Source organism: Myotis brandtii, unplaced genomic scaffold (assembly GCF_000412655.1).
Source record: "Myotis brandtii unplaced genomic scaffold, ASM41265v1 scaffold365, whole genome shotgun sequence".
In the NCBI taxonomy this organism is placed as follows: Eukaryota; Metazoa; Chordata; class Mammalia; order Chiroptera; family Vespertilionidae; genus Myotis; species Myotis brandtii.
In genome coordinates, this window is record NW_005364031.1 from 2,950,249 (window position 1) to 2,958,071 (window position 7,823).

The following is a 7,823-nucleotide window of genomic DNA, read 5'->3' on the forward strand; positions in this document are numbered from 1 at the left end:
GAATTAAGAAGTTAACCTCAGCAAGAGCTTACATTTTGCTTGGTAAAGTCCCTTCCAATGCTTTCATCTTTGGTCCAGGGCAAATAAGTTTGGGAGTGAAGCCCAGATGACTAGAGTTGAATAACCACTTAAATTGGTCTCCAGATACTTGCCAGCCTTCCAATTTATGGTACATAGTTTTGCCTACCTCCTCTCTCATCTTTTTTTCTTTAGGGTTCTGAAATAACTTTTCTCCTCCTATCCTCAACAAAACTCCCATCCTTTTAGAATGATTAATATATGTTACCCTCAAAAGTAAATATTTTTTCTAGCTTCCAGTTCCAGTGCTTGGGATATAACGAAGTCTCCAGTGGCTTGGTCATCTTTGTTGTTTCCCTTATTGGAGGGGATCCTTCACCCTCACCTAGTCTCCTAATTATTACAAAAGTTTGCTCCATCTATTTTCTTTGTTTCCAGGGACCAAAATCACAATAATGATTACTTAATCTCTTTTCCTTCTAAGCATTGCTGAGGATAACAAAAACTATTGTCAGTAGAGAGGTCTAACCATTGCAGCATTAAGGCAAGATGTGATTGTGCTGCACACAACCTTGAGAATTACTGTTTGGAAGCTCCAAATTTGAGTCAAATCCATGATAATATAAGTTAAATATTGAAAAGCAAGTGTTTAATGCTGTCCATGTATGCTCCATTTTTATAGTCAGATATAAAGTATAGTCAATAAGATAAAAATCTAAGATAATAACATCAACAATGCTTTAAGCAAGTATACAGGACCACAGGCCTTAACCAAGAAAGTCAAATTCCTTGAGCAGAACCATTCATTCATTTAAAAACCTAGAAAACAGATCATGTGCCAGGCCTGAGAATACATGAAATATAATTTTTCTCTGTAATTGAGGCTATTCAATCAACTCTAAATTTGCCATCACATTCTCTGCCCCAGAGAGCACACCTTCAACATGTGTAAAAGAAACCTAAACTTTAAAGAAGTCCAAAGGAAAAAATGAATATGGCACTTACTTAAGAAGAAACGTAAAGCCTACTTCAAGCTCGGCCGGTGTTGCTCAAAATTCTGTGCAAGCTCGGCTTGGAGGATGATCGCTCCACATCCGTAGGTGCATATGAGTCAGTCGTACAGTCGCTCAGCAAAATATAGGGGCTTGTTCTAAATACAGTGGACCAGGTTCAGGAAAGCATTTCCAGGTCTCCCTTGACTTCCTTCTTGATGCTCTGCAACATGTCACAAGGGCTGTAGCTCTTGTATTTGTCAAATACTTTCTGGAGGTGGACACGGTCATGATGCTGACCCACTTGGGAACATCAGTTCCTGTCTCTTCACTCCAGCATCACAGAGATCCCGGGCATCTTGGTCAATCAGCTCATAATCGATGACAGAGCCGCCCTCTGCTCTTCTACCCTCTGCGAGGGCAACATCAGCTTGTGGAGGTCGCCAGATGTGTCGGAAATAGTGTCCTTCTCCAGGTTAGTCTTGTGCATTTCCTTGTGGACTCTGTTAGTTTCCCGCAGCTCCTGGCTGGTCCTGGAGCAGATGATCTCAGTGAGAGAGTCCTCAGTGCCCAGCCCTATCATGGAGGCCTTCAGCTTGGGAGCATCGTATGAGCAGGCGTTTCCAAGAGGCCCAGAGTCACGGTCTCCAGGGGGCCGGGCAGGGCTGGCTTGGTGCTGATGCAAGTTCCTTTTGGGTCTTCCCTGGTAGGCGAAGGCAATATCCCGCCTCTGTTCATTGCTGCGCTTGGTCAAAACGTTGACATGGTGACCTCATCCACCCCTTTGGTCTTGATGGCCGTTTCAATGTGCAAAGCGTCCCGGTGGGCATCGAAGTTGGGGCAGGCTCTGACTGACTCATATGCCCTTACGGGTGTGGAGCGATCGCCCTCCAAGCCGAGCTTGCACAGAATTTCGAGAATAGGAGACATTTTGAAAGAAGCTGGGCTGGGGGCCAAGAGCTGAGTGTCCCCAGATGCAGAGCAGGAAATACTCTTTTAAAAACTGAGTGCCCTGGTCGGTGTGGCTCAGTTGGTTGGAGCATCGGCCTATACACCAAAAGGTGGTGGTTCGATTCCCAGTCAGGGCACATGCCCAGGTTGCAGGTTCAATCCCTGGTCAGGGCATGTGCAGGAGGCAACCAACCAATGTTTCTTTCTCATACTGATGTTTCTCTCTTTCTCCGTTTCTCTCTCTCTTTCTCCCACTTCCTCTCTCTAAAGTCAATGATAATTTTTTAAAAACTGAGTAAGAACAAGTTTAATATTTATTCTCCAGGAAAATACACAGAATCCAACAATAAACTTTGGTTAATCTTCAGAATGATGTCAACAGAGTATGTAAACCAACTGAGTTGGGCACATCATACTGGACGCATTTTTTTTTTCATAGTATATATTCAAGGCCACCTTATAGAATTAATACCCATTACTCAAAGGACAAAACAATATGACCAAATGTGTAGGTGTTTAGCTACTCTTCATCATAAGACATTTTACAAAAATAGAGAATGAATATCCATGCACACTCACTAAACCCATTGAGTACTTTAGGTCAAGAAGTACATAAATAATTCATATTTTCCACTGAAGTACTTTGCAATGTTATCCAATTTACAGAGCACATACCATCACACATAAATGTTTGGAATCTCATTAAAACATAATATGACTCTACTGATATATCAGCCACTTTCTGAATTCTAAAAATCTCTCCAATTTTGAACTATAAAAACAGACATTAATATTATAAGGAAAGCTTTAGTGATATATCTGCTCACCTGTTTCTCTTGGCCCATGAGTTTATACTGTTTACAGGGTCTTTCTACCAATAAGATAAAATAAAATAGAACCACTCAAGGGATTTTTTCACTAGAGCCTAGTGTGGTTTAAATTTCATGTATAGCTCCTAAGCACAGCGTGAGAAAAATGCATTTTGGAACAACAACAACAAAAAAACCCTTAGAAATAATTCAATCCAAGGATGTCATTTTAAAGATGAATAAATTCAGCACCGGACAACTCTCCAGCAGAAATTCTTGGAAACATTGTGATCTTACTTTCTATGTGCCATTAATAAACGGGTTTGCAACTCATGGGATCTTGTCACTTGGTATCATAAAATTTACATCAGCTTGGATATTCTCTAGAAATTCTAGTTCCTCGGAGATTAATGTTCTGGCTCTAGTGACCATCTTGTTTTATGATATACTACAGGGATATGCTGTATTCCACTGTCCTTATGTTAATTAGGGCAAAACTGAAATTCTAAAAAAAAAGGTGTCAGGTAATAGAAAGAATACTCCAAAGAGCCTCAGTCATATGTCTGGGAGACATTTGGTTTCTTACCAAAAACACAGCCTAGGACTCTAATTGTAGCTATTTTCTTTTGAGAAATGGATAGTAAATGACAAGATGATACCTAATCCTCATAACACAAAGTCATGAAATTTATTGATCCACCTCAAAACTGCTGCAGTTTCCATATATCAGGGCTTTCAAGTAGTAGCGCTCTCTCTGTATATCATGCACATTAAGGTTTTATTAAAAATTCAATGAAATATTTATATCTCAGTTATAAATCCCTGATGGGTAGATGAATGCAATCAAGACATAGTGATTTTCCAATGTGAGTTTATACACAGAACATTTTGTCATGGCAATGAATGCCCTTTAGTGCTACAAAGAAAACAGTTGTTAAGTGTCCTACTTGTTACATGGGAATGACTATTTGACCACTGTTTTAATTCTTCTCCTACTTCACCTCTGTCCTAGCCCCATTCCTGTCTGAAGGCTAAAATTGATTTACAAAAAATTCCCATAGGGACTATTTCAAATCTCCCTGGGCAATTTTGAAAAATTTTAAATTTCCCCAGGTGATTCAGAAATAATTTTATAATAATGCATAATAAATTTTATGCAGATTTTAAAGCTATAATTCTTTCTATTAAAATTCCCAAGATAACATTTCTTACAGTAATTTCATTGTGTAAGTACAAAGGCAATTGTCAGTAATTCCAAATGATGTCGATATTTGAAGACAAAAATATCTGTCTGTCCTGAGTTCCACCAGCAGGGCTCCCATCATGCTCTTCTCAGGGGCAGCATTCACAGACAGCAGAAAGTGATGGGAACGGGGACACTGACACCCAGGCCAAGGGGCTCTTGTCCTGAAAGTCACATCTGGATGATTCAGTTATATGTTTAAAATTATTTAAATGACTATAACTTTCTAGAAAGTATGTTCAGAATTTAAGAGTTGTTTGTGTTTGCCTTGAATACCAATAAAATCTTGAATAAAACTGATTTCCAAACCAATGATCTCTTTTATAATACAGTTTCATTTTTCAAGTGCATTTCAGTAAACATTTTAAAAATATTTTGTAAAACATTCACCATATTCCAGTATTATTTACCTGCCTTTCTACTTTTATAAGGTAGAAACTTAGTAACTCTTAAAGAAGAACTAAGTGCCATATTAATTTTTCCTTCAGACTTCTTTAAAGTTTAGGTTTATTTTACACATGATGAGGATGTACTCTCTGGAGGTAGAGAATAATGAGGAGAGAGCTAATCCTATAGGATAAAAGGGTAATATGCAATTAGACCTAACGGCAGAACAATCAAACAACCAATCAAAGCATAATATGCTAATGATATGCAAAGGCTGCTAAACCGCTCTCTATGATGTGCACTGACCACCAGGGGGCAGACGCTCTGACCCGTGAGTTAGCTTGCTGCTGGGGTCCTGCCGATCGGGACTGAGCGAGTCGGGCCAGACATGCCCTGGAGCCCTCCCGGTCCCTCCCCAGTCCGAGTGCACTGGTGGGGTCCCTCAGCCTGGCCTGCACCCTCTCACAATCTGGGACCCCTCAGGGGATGTCAGAGAGCCAGTTCCAGCCCAATCCAGCAGGCCACTCCCCTTGGGAGGGCGCCAGACGCAGGGCTCAAGGCTGGTGAGCGCTGCTGTAGCAGCGCAAGCCTCTCTGGGGACTGATTGGGCTCAAGCCCGCAGCAGGCATAGTGGGGCCAGGATGAGTGGGAGCGACAGGTAGGAGCTGCAAGCAGCGTTGGACTGTGGGGTTTGGGCCTGATCCCTGCAGGCCACCCAGAGAGAGACCCCACCCATGTACGAATCTGTTCATTGGGCCTCTAGTATCATATAACTGTCATCAGTATAGATACGCATAGTAAGCACATTTGAAGTGGGGTGTGTTCAACATCCTGGGAAAGAAAAATCAAATAAGATCGTTTTTAAATCACAATTTAAAAAAATCAACTTCTAGGGGAAGAAATAGGGGAGGATAAGGGCAAAATAGAAAAGAAATATTTTATTGAGACAGTAAAGCTCACCCCTCTCAATAGTTTTTACCATCTTTTATTCTTTAAACTGCAAAAAATTGAAATCTGTTAGAAGCACGGCCAAATGTTGTGCATCAGCCTGCCCCCATTGCAACAATGTCCTAGCAGAACAGCAAAGGCCTGACGTTGTTTTTTTTCAAGAGCCATGCTTACCCTCCATAAATGTTGATGTAACCGTCCTTCCCTGTACTTCTCCCATTTCCCCTTCAACCTGAATTATAAATTAAACTGATTTCATCTCAAGTCTCGCCTTTCTAAGCAGTCTTCTCACAGATTAATTCTAGACACAACAGACTACTAGCTGAGACCTTGAAATAAAATGAGAGCGGTGAGTGAAATGTATAGGGACACTAGATTTTGCATTTTTCTTTGTTTTTCTCTTTTTATCTAAAAAAAAGAATTCTCAAACTTGCTTTATCCAATGCCAGAATTGAACAAGTATTAGAATTTCTCTGAAACCACAAAATCACAATTTCTAGAATAACTCAGATGAGCCTTTCTTAAATCTGATTATTTTTGACGCATTTATTATTTTATGGTTGCATTGCTAGATATCTCTATTACTCTAATAATTATCTCAAGTCTAGCAGAACCTTTTAATCTAAAGAAATCATAGTTGCTGTCTCATGGATGATTTTGTGGAGGTCAGTACAAGGAAAGTGTATTTGCTGGAAGTATGCTTGATTGTCATTTGTTTGCTTAAAGGATAATGAAGCTTTAGAATATAAAAGCAATCCATGCCTTCATTTCTCAGCATTCACTGCTGGCTGAAAATTGGTGGGAAACTTGGCTGTTAGGGCAGCCTGTATCTTCCTGGATAATTTCCAAAATTTAGATGAGTTGTTATTAAAAGTAAAGTCTGCCTGGTTTTCATAGACATATAGGTTCTGATTATACACTTAGGACAAAAATTATATGACCTTTCTGAATATCTTGGCTACTTTTCGAATTAGGTTCAAGCTAAATAAAATAACTTTTTTTCTGGAAGTTTCTGTTATCTAATATGTATCATAAAAATATATACATGTTTAAATGTAAATGAAGAAAAAAAGATAAACTCATGACAGTCGGTAGTATTAGCTAGGTAAAGGAAAATAGCTTTCCATAAATTAAAACATTTTTCTGTGTTCTATGTATTTTTTATGCCTTCACTATATATTTTCAAACACCTTTAACATGCTAATTCTAAAGCACAGTGATAAACTTTGCAAAGATGTGAGAAATACAATGCCTGGTCTCAAGTCTTCACATTTTGTTAAAAGGTAACATGGATTATAAAAAAAAATGTTGTAGGATGCAATTTATACCACCCACACAGTAAAAAACAAACAAAACAAAAACTATTATTCAAGGAGGAACAATGATGTTCAGCTAGGAAAGCTAGGGTCATCAAGGCATGTTTTGTGACTGAGCCTTAAAGAACACAAAGACTTATAATAGGGAGAAATCTCAGTGGGTAGCATTCCAGGTGAAGAAAGGAGCAGGAACAAAGGTAAAAAAAAAAAAAAAAAAAAGCAAGGGATGCACATAAAATAGTGAGCAGTCAGTTCAAACTCCAAAGCCTGACCTATGACATTGTTCAGGTTAGCTATTTGCTGTGTCCTATGTAACAAGTTACCCCAAACTCAGTAGCCGAACACACAAATCATTTCATTGTCTATGAAGGTTCTGTGGGTCAGGAATTGGGGAAGGGCTTAGCTTGCAGGGCAGCTCCCAGGTTCCCATGAAGTTGCAGTCAGACAGTAGCTGGAGCTGGAAAGCTGTGGGGCTGAAGCAGCTGAGAGCTGACTGAGCATCTGCTTCTCCTTACGTAGTGTCAGGGCCTCTCCATGTAGTTAGTCCCTCTGTGTGGGCTAGAGTGGGCTTCCTCACAGTATGGTGGTCCCTGCGCAGTCAGATGGCTGACAGTGTGGCTGAAGGCTCCACGAGCAATCATGCCAGGAGATTGGGTGGAAGTTGGTTCACCTTTCTTAATGTAGTTTGGGAAGTCCCACAGAAATCCTGCATGTTGCACGTGCCACATCCCATTGTTTACAAGCAGATCACAACCCTTCCTAAATTGGAAGGGAGAGGAATTAGAGGCCCTTTTATGCTGGAGGAGTGGCAAGGCCCTGAAGACGATGTGAAACAGGAAATAGTGTTATTGTCGTAGGAAAATACAAATTGCCACAGACATTGTTCATGACCCGATCCCAGCTCATCATTTCCAGGTGTAATTCTCTCCATTGCTTCCTGTACAGCCACGTATCTTCCGTCACAGGGAACTGTTTGGAATTATAAGGTATTACTCTGCTTTTGCATATCTCCCTGCCATGGAGACTGGTTTCTCTGCACGAATTGCCCTTTCCCCTTGTGTCTACCCAGCAACACCCTACCCAGCTTCACATCCGGCTGTCCTACATGCAGCCTACCCTGACTCTTGCAGAAGGTCTGTGGGCCCCTCTATGGCCCAAA

At 40.4% G+C, this 7,823-nt stretch overlaps 1 pseudogene; it reads right to left on the reverse strand.

Moving 5' to 3' along the window:
* Positions 1-1,129: 1,129 nt before the first annotated feature.
* On the reverse strand, positions 1,130-1,987 carry LOC102254997 (annotated as a pseudogene).
* Between the last annotated feature and the right edge of the window lie 5,836 nt (positions 1,988-7,823).